Here is a 20,337-nt window from a genome sequence, read left to right on the forward strand (position 1 = left end):
ACTCAATTACAATAAATACGTGTTTTAGGGCGCAGCTCTTAGGCGCCCGTTCCGGCTTGAGCGGCGTCGCCGTCGGCGTAACCAAGGTCACCCCAAGGTCACGTGACCCCCCAAGGTCACCACAAGGTCAAGTGACCAGCGAAGACACGTGACCCCCGAGGTCACGTGACCCCTCCCAAGGTCACCGCAAGGTAACATGACCCCCAAGGTGACCCCCACGTGACCCCCCCGAGGTCACGTGGCCCCCCTCCCCAAGGTCACGAGACCCCCTCCACCCCCGAGGTCACGTGACCCCTTCCCCCCGAGGTCAGGTGACTCCCCGGAGCATATTAAAGAATGAGGGGAGTAGGATGAGGAGGGGTCTACCCTACCCTCGGTACCCTTCCCTCCTCCTCCTCAAGAGCTGCGCTCCAATTCGGTGTTACAGGGAGTTCTAAACGGCTTTCACTTTTTTAGTGCATTTTTATACCCCCTTTTGAAGTATTCCCTTTGGGGTTTACACGATTGATCGCTTTTTGATCAGTCAGATTTGACCTTGGAATTTTTGTTTTCAGGTGAGTCTACAGTGCTGGACAGCAAAACTGGGGCGTCGTGGGGCAGCTCAGAAAAATCGGCGGACTCGGAGGAGTTGTTCCATTCCTTACCTGCAGGGAACCTATCGTCGCTGCCTGTGTAGGCTGCAGAGACTGACGAGGTTCCTCCTGCTGAACCACACAGCAAGTTTGCTGACAATGTAAATTAGCTGAACAGTAAAAACTATAGTTCATTCATAAATAATGTGTGGGTCAACTTCGAATGAAAAACAAAGAGGAATGTATTTCGTAGTACTAACATACATAGAGTGTAGGAACAACATCAATGTCCCTATACAAGGCCAGGATGACCACTGCAAGTGCACAATTATTATTTCTTTCGAATGGAGCTGAGGTACTTTCTGTCTCTAAGATATGCTCGCCATTGGAAAGAGATGTAGGTCCGTTATGAGCCTATTAAGAATACTATAATATTTTAATGGCTCCCTCTTTCCTATTAAAGCAGTAGCGAGATCTGATGAACCCAGGCATTGCCGAATTATCAGTGACAGAGAGCTCGAGAATCTCTCGTTCGGTGCTGGTCACGAGGTTTAGACAAAAAAAAAATGAAAGCCGTTTACAAATCCCTGTAACGCCGAATTGGAGCGCAGCTCTTGAGGAGGAGTAGGGAAGGGTACTGAGGGGGGTCACGTCACCTGCGGGTTGTCACGTGACCCCGGGGGGGGGATCACGTGACCTCGGGGGGGGGGGGATCACGTGACCTCGGGGGGGAGAGTCACGTGACCCCCCCCCCGGTTACGCCGACGCCGACGCCGCTCAGGCTGGAAACAGGCCTCTAAGAGCTGCGCTCTAAAAGTCACACTTCCCTTGATCATTCGATAAACTCGGGAAGCAGAATGTCTGGTGTGTGCGTTACGGCTGCGTTATGTATGATTGGTTATGCTCAGTTACAAGGAGCTGTGAGATGTTTCAGATAGAAACTCGTGCATGCATTTCATACACAACAGATTCATGTTCTTCCATGTTTATCAGAATAATCAAGACAAGTTTAAAGTTTTTCAGAAGTCGAAGTAGGAGCAGTTGTTGGATCATGTGCCGAGGTGCAATCAATTATTCTCAGGGCAACTGTGTATGATAACAGTCACCTGCTAACAGGGGCTCCCATAAGTAATTTTCAGGGTGCATTTACATGTATGCATCTGTTCCAGAGTACTGACATCAAATCAGTTTCATAATGCTGGTTCACACACTTACCAAGGTATATGTATATGGGTAGCGAAGCTTCCATAGAAGCCCACATGTCGAAAAAATGGCGGCCCATGGAGCTGCTTTAGCGCCATCTATGAGTCGTGGGGACACTTCCGGCGGAACAAAAAATCAACAGGAAATGACGACACTTCCGGAAAAAAAATGTGACGTCATGCGTGCGTGCGGTTTGGCGCGAAAATTAAACAAAACTAATTCCAGAGATCACAGGTAAAGGAACGACATATACACTTAAAAGTCTCTAACATAGCTCCGTGTTTGAGCTTTGTTTGATACTTTTTAGTGTATATGACGTTCTTTTTACCTGCAGTCTCGGGCTTTTCTTGGGGTGTTTACACCTTGTGTTCACTCTATACTGGAATACTGGATCGTTTACACCCTTATTTGCCCTTGCTCTTATATTTTGTTCGAAATGTTTTTTTTTCTGCAGCCAACTTTGTTAGCCGACCTGCTATGAGAGTAGTTTCATTTCGTCACACCATCGTGTCTTTGCACTGTGGTCAAACTCCAGCCGCAGTGTTTTGCTTTTTGTTCCTTCAGGATCCCTGGGAAATCTGTGAGAAACCTTAAAGCAAATTATGTAATGTCACAAAAAAGAGTGAATCAAATTTCTGGAGTGTGTTGGGCGTATGGAATACACAACAGTAACTCTAATGCAAGTTCAACGTCGCTTTAACAGTCGCGTTTTATTTGTTTTATTCACTTACAATTATTCAATCATATTACTCACTAGAATTATACACTCGGTATCAACTATTTTTAAAAGGTCATGGTCGAAGAAAATGAGTAGATCGGTACGTAAGGCACACACTGTTATAACATAAGACATTGTACAATCGGCTGGATGTTGTGAGGACATTGACAGTTGATAGGCAGCCACTAATAACTCGGAGGTTCCACAGTGTTCCGACGACAGCTGAGGCCACCACTGTAATACATAGAAAAGCTACACTTTTCTACACATTCCTTGGGCAAGGTACCATAATGCTGAAAATATCTTAACTTGCATCTGCTGGTGCTGCTACACTGCAACACAGCGATTGTTTGGTGCAGGTCAAGGAAGCCAAGTGGAGTAAACCCTCTTGGAGCCCTGTGGTATGCTGCACTTCATAAGCCAGTTTTGCTTCACAGCTTTAAACTCCATATATGTGAATAAGTTAGAAGACTACATTACTCCTCAAGAAACCGAAGAAAATGAAAGGCTCGAATTGAACATGCCTGAACTGCTTTAAAAAGTACTCTGGGTGGTCTCACATACGTAGTCTGCGCACTTGCTGCCTAGCTTTACACTTTGCTACTGTATCAAATAGTCAGCATTTTTTTTTCCGCTCGAACCAGTGCAGAATGACTCCGGCAATCAGAGAAAACAAATTATCATAAACACTTTCGTCACATACAGTCAGAGACTTTGAAATCTTCTGGTTAAAAAGGACACAAAGAGTTCGCCCTACGTTCTCCTTTGAAATTAGGTTGTTGATACATGCCTCGAAGACTTCCCCACAAGCTTCAACAAATAATATGAAAGAAGCAGAAGGAACTGAGAGGATTCCAAAGTGGAAGTCGGCAGTTCCTTTCACACTCAAATACAAGAGCACTTGATTTCCCTCATAAAAACACGCATTTTCTGTCCTCAACTCATATTTCTGGGATGTTCCTACACAGGAAAGAACCTTAAGGAATTTCGATGCCAGCCACCCAGCAAAATAAACCATGTTGTTTTCTCCTATTGACAAAGGGTAGTTTGAAGGCGAATCGTCTGCCGTGGTAAGAAAAACTGTGCTTCCTAAGGCAAGACGAGGAGAAGGTGCCAAAAGGCCTGCTGGGAACGTAGCAAGGAGAGACATGTCATCAGCACAGTTTAATTTTTCCGACAGCTTGAATAGGTTGCTAATCAAAAGGTGTCTGAACGCAGCCTGAAATTCACGGAAAGTGGAGTTCGTGTTTGCACCTGATTTTGAACGTATAACAGCAAAAGTGTTTTCAAGGGTGTCCTGGTTCAGAGGGCGGTTTAAAGGTGGGAAAAACCGCAATTAACCGCGTGGTGATTGCTGAGCAGCAGTAGAGACTTAACTGTTAAGCAGAAGCCACGAATGCAGTGCGGCTACCTTCCACATCCGAGTACTTGCAGGCTCTTAAAAACCAGAATGCACTCTTTCAGAAACTCCTCATGGATAGAGCCGCTACAGATTGCAGAGGCATATGGCGTCTTTGCAGATTTCTGCGAGCTATTTAGGCTGTCAAAGAGACGGTCGATTCTTTCAAAGAATCTCGCTGTGTGAACAGCTGTGGCTGGCAATTGCTAAGAAGTAACAAGGGCATATATTGCAGCTGCGCAGTGATTGCTAAACACTTGAGCTGCTAGCTTCACCGACATCTCTGACGAGAAGGTCAAATTAAAATGCTTCTCCTTCAGCTTTGGCATAGAACCGATCTCAAGTTTACGGTCCTTTTCATAAGCTTCCTTGATGTAGGAACTTTTCACTATGTAATCACCAACTTTTTAGTCGTATTTAAATAACATGTTTCTTAGTCACTTCAAAAGGTGCGGAGCATCGAAAAGGAAAAAAAAAAGAAAAGTCGCTTGCCATTGCTCTCTACGTAAGGCTTTTCGGCAGTTACGATGCTTGAAAAAGAGACACGTTCTGGCACCGTTCATCGCATACAACAGCTACCGGCTTCAGGCCAGCGTCCACAAGGGCGCTGCAGCACTGGAAAAAGAGATCTTTTAGTACATCTGAAGGTGTGCCTTTGTGAGCAAAAAATAGCCAAGCGGCTCCTTCCACGGTGTTCCGACTCCTTTCGCCATGAACATGAGAGCCTTATTTGCCAGTTTTTTGCCTTGCTGTCCATATGTTATTTAAGTCTTTTAAACCTGTCAGACGAGGGGTTGTATGAAAGCTCTTTTTTGATGTGCATTTCATCAAAGACTATGCTGCAGGCCCGATCGGCTCGAGGAAAAGAAGCTGCCCGCCTCTTTATCAGCTCGAAAATGCCAGGGTAAAATCCAATCTTTAGTGGCACACGCTGAAACCATAGCTGCAGTGACCTTACTGATGGCAGCCTGAGCAGTCGCCTGCAATACTTATAGCCTTTGAGGCTATGAAAGTAGAGGCCTAAAGCCAAGGCTTTGTTGTGGCTGCACCATCTCTGGCCAAACAGGCTCACATTGCTCATTCTAAGCTCGGCTTCAACGAGTGCGGCGACACGAGGAGACACATGAACGCGGACACTCTCAACGACTTCGGCAACAGTCCTCATCTGACGAAGTCGTTGCAGCCTTCTTTGCAGCCTCTTGTTGCGCTCTTGAAGCTGTCGCACCTTGGCTCTCAGGCGTTCACCTTCTTGTTGCCGATGCTGCGGCTTTTGCAGGGTGCTGCAATTTGGCAAATGACCCAGATTAGGTCTCCAAGAAAAACTTGCATTCGCCATCAATTTATTAAATGTGTAATCGATTCACGCTCAAGAACATTCCTCAATGATCTGAAGTGTCTTTAAACAACAACCGCAAGTTTGACAAACTACACATGCAATTTAAGTTTAGGAAAGCAACAGTACATCTTTATGTTGGACTAGGTGCTTGATGTTGGCCAGAGACCTGATAATCTAAAAAGACAAGGGCGCACACAGAAACATGCAAGTCAGAATAGGCATCCAAACTGTAAAATGCATTTTTTTAAAGCTTGATCATACCTTACTTATTCCCATGGCATTGTAACAGTGAAGCGCTCGCACAACAACAGGCGACTAAAGTTTGGCATATAGGACAAGGGACCATGACAGGCTCAGCATCACACACAAATGACCACGGCAGCTTTTCGATAACTTTAAAATATACTGTCTTACGTGAGGTATTGCGGTAAGACTTATAATTCAGTGAAACCGGTTCAGCTGTTTTTATTTGACGGTGTTTTACACCTGAGTGTTGAACTTTTTTTTTGTCTTTTTGTGTGCTTGATAATGATAATACCGTGAAACAAAAACGTGGTGAACTTTGAACAAACTTCGATTTGTAGCTACCAGCTAGTCGGTCTGGTGTTATGTGACCCCTTGCGTCATCTGCTCTCAAGTTAAAGTTTAGTATCCCCGGGTGTTTTTCGAGGATTGGCTTTTTATTTTTGCGGCCTGATCTTTATAACTTCACAAAAAAAAAAAACTGCAAAAGAAAAAAGTTCGCATCATTGAAAGCACTCACATTTGTGAGAAGGCCCAGCAGCACAGCCAGAGAGAGAGTCTCTAGGCGACGGTGAAGAAACCAAAATCTCCATGTCAGCCACGTCCCCGCTGGACTCTTGAGCAGGAGCAGCATCTTGACGTAGAGCGTAGCTGTGATCAACCGCAAAAAAAAAGAAAAAAAGAAAGAAAAGCTTTTGTAAAAACTGCAAGTAAGAAAGCAAGTTCAACAGAGTGGAAAGTTGGACGAGTTGGTCGTTCATTTAAGCTGGCAGAAACAGTGCCTCTCTGTGTACTTTTACTGCGCCTGTCTGTATACTCCTTGTTTCCTGTTTTACGTCAAGTTGCGCTGTTTCTACCACTTGAGAAAGCAAGCTCACAAAGAAAAGGAAATAAAAAAGATAGAACAAGCAATATTCGGCCACCACTTATTATTGGCCCCTAGTCGACTGTTTTCTAGTAAGGTGGACGAGTATGTGTGGTCCAATGAAGCCACAGAAATCCGCTCTGCAAATTTAATGTGAACTTAGCAAAGGAGAAGAGGAAGTCCTCCCTTATTCCTCTATTTGAATGCAAAAAAAGTATATTCACCTTCTTTTATGACAAGTTTAATTCAGAAGACTGGTCGTCAGGGTGACTACAGGAACTCCACCAGCCTGAGTGGCCGGAGTATGTGCAGCTCGATGAGGCTGGCGAAATCCTCTCTGCAAATTTAGCGTGAAGTTGGCCATGGAATAGTAGTTGAGTTCCTTCCTATGTGTCTATTCTAACACACGACAAAGAAAATCACCTTGTTCCCACGAAAGTTTCATTTCGGAAGATTGGTCGTCAGGGTGACTACAGAAGCTCCGTGAGTCTGAACTGCCGAAGCATGTGTAGCTCATTGAGGGTCTCACACTTACCTCTGCAAATTTATGGTGAATTCGCCTATTTTAACACAAAATGTAAATCACTTTCTTTCATGGGCAGCTTTATTATGGAAGACTGGGTGTCGGCAAGGCAAAAGATGCTCTGTGACGTTGAATATGTCACCTCAAGTAAAACATGCCATTATAAACGGGCCTGAAATGAACTTCTAGCAGTACCTCTGTCCATGTTCAACCAGCTTTTCCCAGCTAATCTCACCTAGTTCTTTTGCAAAATGCTCAAGTCATAAAGACCATAAGGTAATGCAGTGGTGCTGGCAGTTGCTGCCACTTTATGTTAGTGTCAGTGAAAAAGCTCACCATGCAAAACTGCTGAACCTGGAGAGCTTTTTCTGGAAATGTCGCCATGTGTCGTCCCTGCAAATAATATAAAAATGTTATGAGCCCACAAAAGCAATATTTCAACCCCATGTGGTAACCATTTTTCTAAGAGCGGGTTAACCATGCTTAGTCACAAAGTGCACGGAAGGTTTATTGGTCTGCTTACTTTTTGTGGGAAGCACACTTGGCAACGCATTGTGACGGAGGTGTCCAGGGCGCAGGAGAGCTGACTCCTCGAAATATAAGGAGCAAACTACCCTCTCTCGTAGCTGCCATGGAGTCTTCCCCTGTAGACTTTGGTTGTTGCAGAACCGAACCCAGGCTTCGCGCCTGCAGATAAGGCATGGTGCTATGAGGGTGCCATGAATACTTACGAAAAGAAAATGTAGCCAAAATGTCCACAAACCAAAGCAAATCAGTGCAAGGACCTTAACAAATGCATGACATCACTGCTCTGTGTACATCATGAAGAGTAAAAACACGAGTCTTACGCACAGATGCCCTATTAGATATCTGTGTTGTAGCACTGATAACCACGCCGATGATCACGACATTAGGCTCCTCAGAGCCAGGCCGGTACAGGTAAATTTTAATATCGTGGGCACTTTTATAATGACGGCACACAACGCTGCGAAGTCAGAGTGATTTCGAACTTAAAACATTCCTAGTATAACATATTACGCCTTCAGGTGTAGTTTCTTGTGCACATCCAGACAACCCTAATAGATTTAGGTAAAACTAACAAGAGTTAAGAGGAGACCGAACAAGGGGCATACATCACACAGCAGGCATGTCACTAACAGTAGCGAAGTCTCACCTTCGAGAGTCGAGGGGAAACCGGTGCAGCGAGATGCCAGCCGTGCGGGTGTTGCTTTCACACATTTCGACGGAGCACCGTTTCTTTCCGTATCGCGCTGTGCTCATCATCGCAAAAGACGTCGAGCCTTTTGGGCGCTGTAGCGTCCAAGATCCAAGCGCACGACAGCCGAGTTCCCGCGCAGGTAACTGGGCTAATCACGCCCGAGCAAACAACAAAACTCCCGAAACGGTGTTAACTGCCGCTAAAACAATTAAAAGCGAAGAGCACGTGGAGGCCCAAACACAAGCAAGCAGACGGACGTCAGTAGACTGCCTTTCCGCGCGCAACGAGGTCTACAAAAAACTGCAAATATCGCTATTGCTAGTCGGCCTTTTTGCTAGTGGCGTACAGAGGACGCTAATAAGAAGTATGCATAATATTAGCAAAAACAAAGACAGTTTTGAATTTTGTAGCGCGTTAAATATGATTAATACTATCTAATAATTATATTTAGCTTGCTTAAAAATACCAATGATTATACTTCTAGTCACAAACTAATTAATTTTAATAATGTTTGTCCCCACCTCTCCTAGTCGCGCTTCAATCGCATCCTTCACGTGACCCTCCAGGTCGATGTCGCTGGCGATTTGTTTTGAACCGCTTTTTGGCCGAAGCTTCGCTACCCATGTACATATACCTTGCACTTACGTTGAGTCTGACCGAGTGCGACTGCACGCACTTGCGACACTTAAGACAAGATGACGGCGTCTACGATGTTCAGCCAATGGCAGTGTTAATATGGTTCATGGAACGAGTTTTCGAGTAGTGTGTTTACTGTTCTATATCCGCCCCCCCCCCCATATTGCATTGATAATAGTCCGGAAGTGGCAACAAACTTCGCCAGAAAAGCCAAAAATGTCATGCAGTCGGGCGTCGGAATCCTCGCGGTTGGTTGTCGACTCACCAGGTGCGCCAGGTAACAAGATGACCGGACATAAAAAGTAGCTGTTGTCGGAATGTCCCGTCTCATGTCCACTTGAGTTTCCGTCAACTGTTGAGCAGCAGAGTGAGACATGGTAGAACAGTCGTCTGCCAGCTCTACCTTCGCTATTACACCGCCGCCAGTGTCAAGACCAGCGACAGCATGACACTTTTGCGACATCAGAAGGTGTAAATCGAGGAACCAAAATGAGAACGTCTTAAACGCACCTGTCAAAGACGCGTTCTATCACCGTAGTGTTGCCAACACATTTATTGCTTAATGCAGTGAATGTCATCTGCGGTTATGTCTGAATGCATTTTGATACATTAAGTACGTTCCTAACGCTGCCGTTGGTGCCATCTCGCAGACGCCTCCATGTTGTTTTAAGCATTGCAAGTGGTTGAAGTCACACTCGGTTGGACGCAACGCAAGTGTGTGAATTAGACTTTTTTCAACGCTTCTTTCTCTTTGCTCTGGAGCATCTGAAAGAGTGTCTCAGGTTTGAATTTATATTTTGCCTGCACTACAGCAGCATTTGTGTTGTGCTCTCCCTTTGTGTTCTCTCCACGAGTATGTGCTGTTGTTCAGGTACTACGAAGAATAATGCAAGAAGAACATAGAGGCGCTCTAGTCATCCTTAGACGAGCTGGTTCCGCACCCCCTCACGGTCCTAAAGTAACGCATCGGCGTTTAGGTCACTAGGTCTGCTCTTCGGTTCTATTCGCCACCCAGGGCCGGTTTGCTCATCTCGCAGCTTCTGCTCCAACTGCGGCCAACTTAGCCACATGTGTGTTATTTCACGAGACCAGCTTCATGGAATCATAAAAGTACCTTGCGTTCCTGCCTAATGGCAGAGTCATTTGCGTCGCTTACAGCACAATGGTTCGATTTTTCTCCCAGAAATCGACTGCAGAAGCTTGCAATTCAAGTTAAATCAACTGCACCCTTACATTTTAGGAGTGGCTGGTAAATTTACGGCTGGAATAGACTAAATGTCATTCATTTCTCTATATAACTCCTTAATTTCATAAAGCCAGCTAGGTTTTTCAAGTTGCTGATGTTGAGAATTGGCAATTAGCACTTCAAGGTGATGCCAGGGCTGCTGGCTGGGGGGGGGGGGGTCTGGGGATGTTCCTTATCCTCCGCTTCTTGCTGTCCTGGATGCTCAAGTATGCATGGGAGCCTAAAAATATTTTGTTAAATATTTCCATTGAAAGGGCAGTTTTCGGAACGAACGTGCTATTGATTATAATAACTAAGCTAATACCTAGGCAAGCTTCTTACGTATGTAACGGAGTATCCCAAGAGATGCTCCACCACCTAAAGGTAGTCCACTGGTCACCTACGTAGAGACAGGGCAAGCCACAAAAGGGGGCGAGCAAGCCATGAGGGCTGAAAACAAGAGATAGCCTTCATTCAGTTAGCCCTTGCAGCTATAACAGGCTTGACAACAAACGGGGTCAAAAACAGCATCATGTAAATCACAAGTAGGCAGTTGGTCTTGCCAACTCGACTGGAAATCACCAGGCTTTGAAGTTCTTGAAAAAAGTATGTGTTCTTGGCTTTGTTGCTACAAAATTTTTATATTTTTATCAAGCTCTGAAAGTTGGCTTTCCCACTACTTTCACTTAGTTTGCTCTTAAATTGAGCTGGCTATCTTTTAGTGTAGTATGATATGTCTACGTTGTCTAATGAACCAGTCAGAATGGGTGTTTGCTGTAGATGTTGAAGTGCATTTTTTTTCAGGTGGCAAACAATGCAATTAATGGTGTGTTAACGCTTAAGAAAATAAGTTTGCATTTTTTAGTGCCAGAACTAGGTAAGTAGGATCGAGGGCTTTTGAGAGCAAGGTGCATCACTTATTTAGGCATAATAGACGGTGCTTGCAGCCAGCTCCATGTAACAAAAATATTGTGCCTATTACTCGGTCAGACCACAGACGAATGCCACAAGCTCGGCCACCTGAAAATGTGTACTGTTAGGGCTGAGAACTCGTGACTAACTAGTCCACAAAATTACTAAGCATGCGTCCTGCTAAATCTGCTACTTTGTGGCTAATCAAATTCAATACCATTGCGAGCATTACTGGTGATACAGTGGCAAATTGTTGCTTACTAAACCTAAATGAATAGATGATAACTCTTATAAAAAATACAATTATTAAGAGGGATGCTGTATCCCCCCCCCCCCCCCTTTTTCAGTATAGAAAAGTTGTATCGAAAATATTTTGCATGGAGAAAAATGAAAACAATTTCAGGGTGTGAGTAATTTTGTAGTGATCTGTGTTTTCCTTCATGTGTCCTCTTTCGTTTTACTGTAACCATACCAACGTGGTGCAAACAAGTACTACAGAGAGGAGGGGAGAGTTATGATGATTAACGGTTTAATGGCAAAAAAGCAAAGAAGGCGATGCTGCGCCAGACTACAAGACTGATGCGACTCAGAGTAACGGTAATTGAGAGCACACATGAAGCTGATGTTTTATGTATTTATGGTGAACAAAATGCAGTACTTAAATTTTGTGTAGAAGGCCACTTGCTTGCAAAACGTTGAGGACCCGATTGAATGGAATGATGGGATGCTCTGCCTAACAAAACTGTTGGATGAAAAGGAATCTGATATATAAAAACCTCTGGAAAACAGGCAGGCCGGTTCTGCTCAAAGCCCGGACAGGCACACAAAATATGCAAAATTGTCAAAGGTTCACCGCAATGCTCGCAGCTTGGAGCGTCTTCTCCACAAAAAATATGTCCGTCAGTCAGGAAGGTGTGGCCGATTCTAAGACGGCACAAGAGAACCTCATGAAAACGGTTTTTACGAGATGAATTCTCCCACAACCCCAAAACTGGCTTAATAGCATGCAGCTTATTTGCACTCTCTAGGTTCCACTCAGATTGCCAAGCATCGAGGAGAGCTTTCCTAAGGAGGGGTTTGATAACTTGAAAGGGTATGCCCCGTCGGATTTCTAGGAGATTGCTTGCGGAGGTAGCCAGCTGGTCTGCTTTCTCATTGCCTTTGATCCCAACATGGCTTGGGATCCAGCAGAATTTGATAACGAACCCACGCTCTAAACAGCGATTGATTTTATAGTGTTTTAGCTTAGCGAGCATGTTTTTTGTATATCTTACACAGCAGAGGGCCACAATGACACCTTGGGAGTCTACAAAAAGAATCGCCCTCATTGTTTTGCTGGTGGTGATATACTCGATTGCAAGGAGAACACCGTATAGCTCCGGAGTAAAAATACTAGCCATGCAGCTAAGCCACTTGGCCTGTATGAAAACCTCAGAATACACAGCCGATCCCACTGCAGAAAAAGTCTTGGAGCCATCTGTTTAAAATTGAGTATAGTCGTCATATTTTTTCTGTAAGCCAAGAAATTCTTGTTGAATAAGCAGAGGGGACACATTACGCTTCCTATACCGTGTGAATGACTAGTCACATGATACTGGAAGTCTTTTCAAAGGGGGAATACGTTCGGCCTTTTGGAGAAGGTTAATGCCATGAAGGTCGAGACCGAGAGATGACTGATCACTGTGAACACGAAAGCTCAATGGCCGCACAATGCGTGGTTTATTTTCAAAAAGGCGAGCAACTTGAGATTGCTAGAAAGCAAAAAAGGTTGGATGGTGAGGATCAGACAAAATCCTCGAAGTATAGCTCAATCCCAGGTACTGCCTTCGCTTGAAAAGGGGCATCTTTGAGAGTCCGCGTACAAGCTTAAAACAAGCGATGTCGGAAATGCACCCGTAGCGAGGCGCAAGCCAAGGTGGTGTACCGGGTCCAACATCTTCAGGGAGGATGGTCGCGCTGAGTTGTTCACGACGGCACCATAATCAAGACGGGATCGTACCAAGGTGCTATACAAGCGTAGCAGGCATAGTCTGTCAGAGCCCCACGTTTTATGTGACAACATTTTCAGGATGTTTAGGGATTTCAGGCACTTTTGTTTCAGTTCCTTTAAGTGAGAGATAAAATTCAACTTCTTATCAAATATGACTCCCAGGAATTTATGCTCGGCTTTAACTGGTATAGGTGCTCTCTTCAATTCCAACACTGGCTCAAGAGACAGCCCTCGTCGAAGAGAAAATGGAACGCACACCGTTTTTCCGGATGAAAACCTGAAGCCATTTTCGTCGGCCCACTTACTGATCTTATTAATTGCTAGCTGCAGCTTGCGTTCACAGCTGGACAGAATACAAGAGGAAAATGATATCTGTAGGTCGTCTACATACAATGAATGTTAAATGGAAGGTGGCAGTATTTGAGCTAGGGTGTTAATCTTCAAAACAAATAATGTGACACTCAGGATGCCCCCCCTGAGGAACCCCATTTTCTTGAACAAATGTGTCCGATAATGTGGTGCCTAGTCGAACCTGAAAGGTCCGCCCAGTCAGAAAAGCTTTTATAAAACGTAACATCCGGCCGCGTACTCCGCAGGCATAAAGGTCTCGCATGATTCCATATCTCCAGGTCGTGTCGTACGCCTTCTCCGTGTCAAAAAACACAAACACACAGTGCTGCCTCTTTACAAAAGCCTCCCGGATCCTCGTCTCGAGGCGCACGAGGTGATCTAGAGTAGACCGGCCTTGGCGGAAACCACACTGATTGTTATCAAATAGGTTTTGTTCTTCAAGAAAAAACACCAGCCGTTTGTTGATAAGTCTTTCGTACGTCTTACCAAGACAGCTCGTAAGGGCAATTGGGCGGTAGCTCGGGCAAAGAGAGGGGTCTTTGCCAGCTTTCAAGAAGGGTATAACATGTGCTCTTTTCCAGGATTCAGGGAAGTAAGCTCTTTCCCAGAGAAGGTTGAAAAAACTAAGCAGATGTTGTAGGGGCAGCTTACGAAGTGTCTCATAGTGGATGAAATCAGGACCTGGGGCAGACTGTTTCCTGATGTCAAGAGCCAACTCCAGTTCACGGAGCGTAAAGGGCTGGTTGTATGGTGTAGAGGTTGCCTTGACAGAACTATTCGCTCGCATTCTGCTTTCATTTTAAAGTGTTTAAAATTGGCACTGTAGTTTTCAGAACTCGAAACGCTCTGGAAGTGAACGCCAAGAGTATTGCCCAAGTCTTTCAGTGATGTGGGAACAGTCTTGAACAATGGAGGGGTAATAAAACAGCGGTTTTATTATCCCTTGATTTTGCGATAACGGTCCCACACCTCCTTTGCGGGGGCAAAGCTGTTCAGTGAGGAGACATATTTCGTCCACGATTTCTTTTTTGCTTGCCTTCTAGTCCAGCGGGCTTGAGCTTTTCGCCTTTTGAATTCGATCTTGTTATTTACGGTGCGGTACCGTCGAAATATGCCCCAAGCTTTGTCGTGCTTCTTCATTGTCGTGAAACATTCTTCAGTGTACCATGGCCTGCACTTTCTAGGTAATTTCCCAGAGGTGCGAGGAAAAGATTGTTCTGCAGCCTCAGTTATCTTCTCAGTAACATAGGCAGTAGCATCATATGGAGACAAGACTGATAATAAAGAAATATCAAATGTTGCAGATGAGCAAAACAGTTCCCAATCAGCTTTGACAAGGGGCCATCTCGGCGCACATACTTAAAGAGTACTAACAGCAGCAAGGCTCTCTACGACAATCGGGAAGTGGTCGCTCTCGAATGGGCTTCCTAAAACCTTCCAAGAAAAACAAGGAAGCAGAGATGGCGATGATAAAGATAAATCGATGCAGGTGAAGGAGTTATGTGCGTCACTAAAAAAAGATTGGAGATTTCGTGTTTAAAAGACAAAGATTCGATGACAATAAAAGTCGTTCTATGAGCTCTTCACGCGAATCAACTTGTGCACTGCCCCACATGGAGTGATGAGCACTAAAATCCCCTAATATTAAAAAGGGTTGTGGTAGTTGGGCAATGAGCTTTTGAATCTCACGCATGTGCTCTGTGATGTGTGGCGAAAGGTACAATGAAACAACGGTGATTAAACGGTCGGTCAGAACCCTCACAGCCACTGCCTCGGGCGGAGTGTCCAGGGGCACCCCGGCACATGCCGCCCTCTCTGCACAACAACTGCCACACCACCGTCTGAATGAGATGATGGGCGGTCTTTACGAAAAGCGTGATAGGACCGGAAAACCTTTCAATGACTGGAATTCAAATGAGTCTCCTGCAAAGCCAGAGCTATCGGTCGTAGCTCACTAAGAAAAAAACTAATGTCATCAATGTTGCGTAGGAGACCTCGACAGTTCCATTGCATAAAAGAGAGATGACCCATAAAAATTATTTAAAATCAATAAAAAGTCGTGGGCAAAAGTGCATAAAAATATCGGTGTGGCTGCCTTTTAGTGAAATTCCCTGAAAACGCATAAAAAAGTTAAAAAGATACATATTTATAGTTCAGCTAATTTTCTTTCGGAGCTAAAATGCGAGGAATATTTATTTTCTTTGTAGCTTTGTCCTTCTGTCGTTCTACGAGCTCACCCGCGGAAGACGACAAGGACTCCGCTCTCGAAAGAAGCAAGTCGTCATCTGAAGCTGGACTGGCCTCTTCCATTTTTTCTTACGTTGATACCTCTGGGCCCTTCAACGAGACTGCCTCGTCAGAGTGACCCGGCTTTCTCGGATTGTCGGTCAGGCAAGTGGGCTGTGCCCGGCCTCTGCCTGACGGGCTGGCACGCACCTGGAATGCCTGCGCTGGTTTTTTTAGGGGTGCAGAGGAAACACTGCCTGCCTTCCAGCATGAAGGCACAGGGGTGGCAGTTTCCATGCTACCCTCGGTGGATGGGACATTGACCTCCATGGCCTCCTCCACCCCCTGTGTAGAGGAAGGAGGGAATCCCTTTCGGACTTGGGAACGGGTGGTGTCAAGCACCACCCGAACCTTTGGGGCCAGGCGTTGCGGAAACGCCTTGGACTTCGTGAGCATCTGTGGGGCCTCAGGCGTCTGAGATCGCACAGAAGTCTCTGTAGGGGTGAGGGGACTGGGTGGGCACTCAGTGTCTCGAAGACTATACTGGGAACTCACTGATGCCTTCGACAGCGACCTAGTCCCCCCGACGGCCGCCTCGGCGTACGTTCCTCCTTGAAGGAACGAAAAGCGTTTTCGTGCTTCATGGTAGCTCAAGTTCTCCTTTGTTTTTAAGGTTAAAATTTCTTTCTCCTCTTTAAACTTTAGACACGATCGCGAGTAAGCAGGATGGGCACCAGTGCAGTTGATGCACTTAGGGGTTGAGCTGCCACACGTGACTGTTGGGCGGTCTATGCATGCACACTTTGCACAGGCTGTTTTTCCGCGGCAGGTGGCAGAGCCATGACCAAACCGTTGACACTTGAAGCAGCGTTTCGGGTTGGGGACGTATGGGCGCACCTTACAGTGGAGGTAGCCCGCCTTGATACTTTGTGGCAGCACCGTGGAAGAGAATTTAAGTGTTATATGTTTTGTTGGTCTCTCGTTTCTGTCTTGACGAAGCAGAATTCGTCGTACTGCATTGCTCCTTGACTAGAAAGACCTTCTAAAATCTCCTCGTTACTTGACTCTAGCAAATCATCCTCGGAAATTACTCCTTGGCAACTTTTTAATGTTCGATGTGGAGTGACGGAGACTCTATACTCAGAAATCTTGTTTAGGTCCAAGAGGGCAGCACTCTGTGTGCCATTTTTCACTTCAACAGGCAAGTCACCAGATACTAGCTTTTTTTGCTTTGAAGTTTTTGTCTTCAAGGGTTTCTAGGGTTTTTGCGATCAGAAAAGGTGACAGCTTCGCAAGAGGTTTTTCTTCTTGTTCAGAGTGCATAACCAGGACTCGGCTAAAAGTGTTCTGTACTGGTGAAGACTTATCATTCAGTTTTACTTCGGTCCGACCCCTTTTCAGGGGCCGATCAGGGGGTTTAGTACGGAGGGGTGCCATAAGAGGGCAAAGAATGTTCAGAATCCGCGGTGCACCGCCCACCGCCGAGCCCAACAAGGGGTTAGGTAACGCACCATAACAAGAAGGGCATGGCTGGAGACGTTACGCTAACAGTGCTGCCGGGAAACAATACCCAAGTGTGGGTCAAGACAGAGGTCTATTGCCACCCAAGGTTAGGCCTTGCCGCCAAAGAGGAGTGAAAAAGGAGTAAGAGAAATGAGAGAGAAATAAAAGAAGCAGGAAAGGTAAAGGTAAAAGATTGGAGGGGATAGTAGAAGAAAAGGCGACTAGACTGAATCATCCTGGCCGGGCCTTACCAGGACTCCCGTCTACAGGATGCAGGGGCCAAAGTGGTGTATTGCCTCGCCCGGGGGGCCCCGAAGGGTCCAAACCTACCCCGGGCTCGGCTCAACCACCAGGATGCCCTTTTACCTGGACACGGGCTCGCCACGCACAGCCAGACGTTGGTGGGTCTTACCCACTTGTTACTCAGGGTCCGCAGTGTAGCCAAAGTGGCTGGGGTCCATGGTGACGCTGCGCACCAAGCACATAGAACCTAAGGTGCAGGCGCCCCCTGCGGGGCTCGGGGTCCGTGGAGACGCCACTCTCCAAACAGCTGCTTTCACAGGTGCCCCCTGCGGGGGAGGGGAGAGGTAGACAGCTAATGTAAATTCCATTGTGCAGCATCAATAATAAGCTAAATTGTTTCTTAAAGGAAAATGCATCTTTGCAACATGCGTGTTGTATACGCACCGTTAAAGAAGTTATTTTTTTGATTGCAGTTGCCTTTTGAATTGCGATGTAGCACTGCATTTACACGTTTTGCCTAGCTGATGGTATCTGGACGCACAGTAAAACCTCGTTAATTCGAAATCTGTCGAACTGAGAAAAATATTCCAGTTAAGCGGGATTTCAAATTATACAAAAAAAAAATAAAAGTACTAAAATCACGTGCGGCAAACCTTAAGAAACTTTTTATTGCAAAACGCCATGCAGTTACATAAAGTAATCACCAATCTGTGTTTAACGCGTCCTGTGGTTGGTGGTACTTATGTTGTCAAAAATGACGATTAGGCAAAAATTGTCCAAATAGCCGCCCTATTTACACTCAAAAAACTGCAGACAACCCCTAGCAATTGCAAGACTTCTTCAAGAGCGAAGGTACGGGTAACTCCTAGTCGCTGTCATCTTGGGCTTCAACAGCCACACTCCGAGTAATATCACTTTCAGTGCCTGCATAGCATGTCTGCCAGGTGATCAAGGCGCCTTCAACCTTGGCAAAGGTAGGAAGAATAATTAGTGAACGCTTTGATTACTGTGTCTTGTCGCAGGCTTCGAGAATCGTCTTCCTCGTCGAGGGGCAGCTGACGTTTCTCGACAAGCTTCGCTCTCAAAAGTGCGAACTTGTCTGCTTTCTCAATGAGGCCCACTTTCTGGCGCGGCGTTGGAGTTTTGTACTTCGGCATGTTCCATCCGCACTACAATCGTTGCCGAGAGAGTTCATCTCGGCCACGGCATAGCTCTGGTGCAGGCCACGATAACCCATGCTGTGAGCAGTGCCTCCACTCCAGAACAGTTCGTGAGAATGATCAGTCGTGGCTTCTGGGAGCGTGCAGCGCTGTTTGACAGGAGCGTCACCGGACAAGCCTGCAGGCGCATTCTAAAGGATGGGGCAGTGGGGAAGACGCCCCTCACCCCAGAAAAAGTTGATGCCGTCGTTGGTGAGTGGATTATTCACGTAAGTTACCCCGCCAAGGGTTTCCAACTAGGTTTGTACGTGCATAAACTACGCCCACGCTAGTATATGGGACTTTAGTAACACAATAAAATGTATTTGTTAACCAATTTGTGTTACTTATTTTATAATATGTAAAATAAACTCATGATTGAAGCTACTTTTTCTCTTTGTTGATTGTGCAGCCAGAACCAGCAGCGTTCGTAATTGTTGGAACATCTCTTTAAAATATGTGAATGACATGTGGATTTGCGGGTGCTTCAGCTGAAAGTGGGAGCAAAAACCACTCACCAAAAGGCATACACATTATTTCACGTCTACGTTTCCAGCCAGTCTTGTCTCTGGATGCCAATGCCGTCGGCAGGACGTCACCAAGCGCACGCGTTTGCCATCGACTGGCGCTCCGTTCGAAACACACTTTAATTTTCTTCTTCATGGTGCAGGGATCTTTTAAAAAAGGGCTTTATACGTGGGAATTTTAGCCCCTAAACTCCAGGCAATAAAAACTAAACACGCTGCAATTCTTTGGTTTTGCCAGTTGCCTACGGCTGCTACGAACAAACGCAGGAGGCCGGAGTCAAGAAAGACAAGGAGGAAGGCAAGAAAGACAAGGAGGACGGCGTCCTTGACGGCGAAAAGCCATGTGCCAAGAAAGGCAAAGAGCGGTTCGTCAGGGACATTGTCAAAAAGCTCTTAGGTGACTACTTCTTCGATAAGAACAGGGAAGAGGAGAGGGCCAAGAAGAAAACTATGAACGCCCACGGATCTCTGTTAGGAGTCCCCCCCCCCCTAAACGCCTGTCGCTTCCGCTATTTGTCCTGTTGTTTTTTCACTGCGATTTCATTTTGAAAGTTTTATTGTGTTTTTTTATTATGTATTTTTATTCACAAAGCTAGTTTTTCTCTACGAGTTAATAATTATTTTGCACAGTCTTGAATGTGTGTTCTCTTCAACGAGATAGAGGGCCTTGAGCAATAAACTGGCAGCTGAGATTGACCCGCGATTGGCTATCACCACGTTGCACATTTGTTACCAATAGACACGTCTAGATTTTAGTGAAGCACCGCGCACAGATAATGGAGTATTGATCTTTAATAACGGTACCGACGAGATAAGTTTTATTTCGTTTGTTTTAAGTCGAAAATGTGCTTTTACAAAACAAAACTTGGGCAGCTTCGCAATGCGTGCACCAGGTGCTGTCAGCCGTTGTGTTGTATTTTGGGTTTTTATCAAAGCTAGACACTGATCTCTGGGGCTAACAATATTAAAAAAATAGTTTATCATGCTTTCACAGCAATCGCAATAAAATCTCGGCTCAGGTTTTTGTAAAAGCCTCAGGATTTTGTATGGTCATGTGTCCAGTGGTCTAACAACATAGCGGCAGCCAAGCAGGGGTCAGTTTTTCCTGGTGAACGGAATACCAGTTTATCGCTTTAAGCCCCTCTGTATAGCTAGTTGGTACTCTTCTAGATATTTGTGGTTTTGCCTTATTTTGTTGATTTTTTTAGAAGATTTTGTGTCTGCAAGGTTCGCACGGGTCCTTTCGAATATCAGCACCTCTTCGGCAAATACGCCTTTTGCTAGGTATGGTACAATAAAGAATTTTTGCAGTGCATTTTAAAAAAAAGTTTTTATATTACAAATTTACTAGATGAATATTGTAATATATCTTTACAGGCCCCTAAAAGTTCTTAAAATCCTTGAATTTTTTTAAAGCCTGTACGCACCCGGGTGTGAAATGTTTGAG

This window comes from Ixodes scapularis, unplaced genomic scaffold (assembly GCF_016920785.2).
Source record: "Ixodes scapularis isolate PalLabHiFi unplaced genomic scaffold, ASM1692078v2 PGA_scaffold12__126_contigs__length_90152505, whole genome shotgun sequence".
NCBI classification, from domain to species: domain Eukaryota; kingdom Metazoa; phylum Arthropoda; class Arachnida; order Ixodida; family Ixodidae; genus Ixodes; species Ixodes scapularis.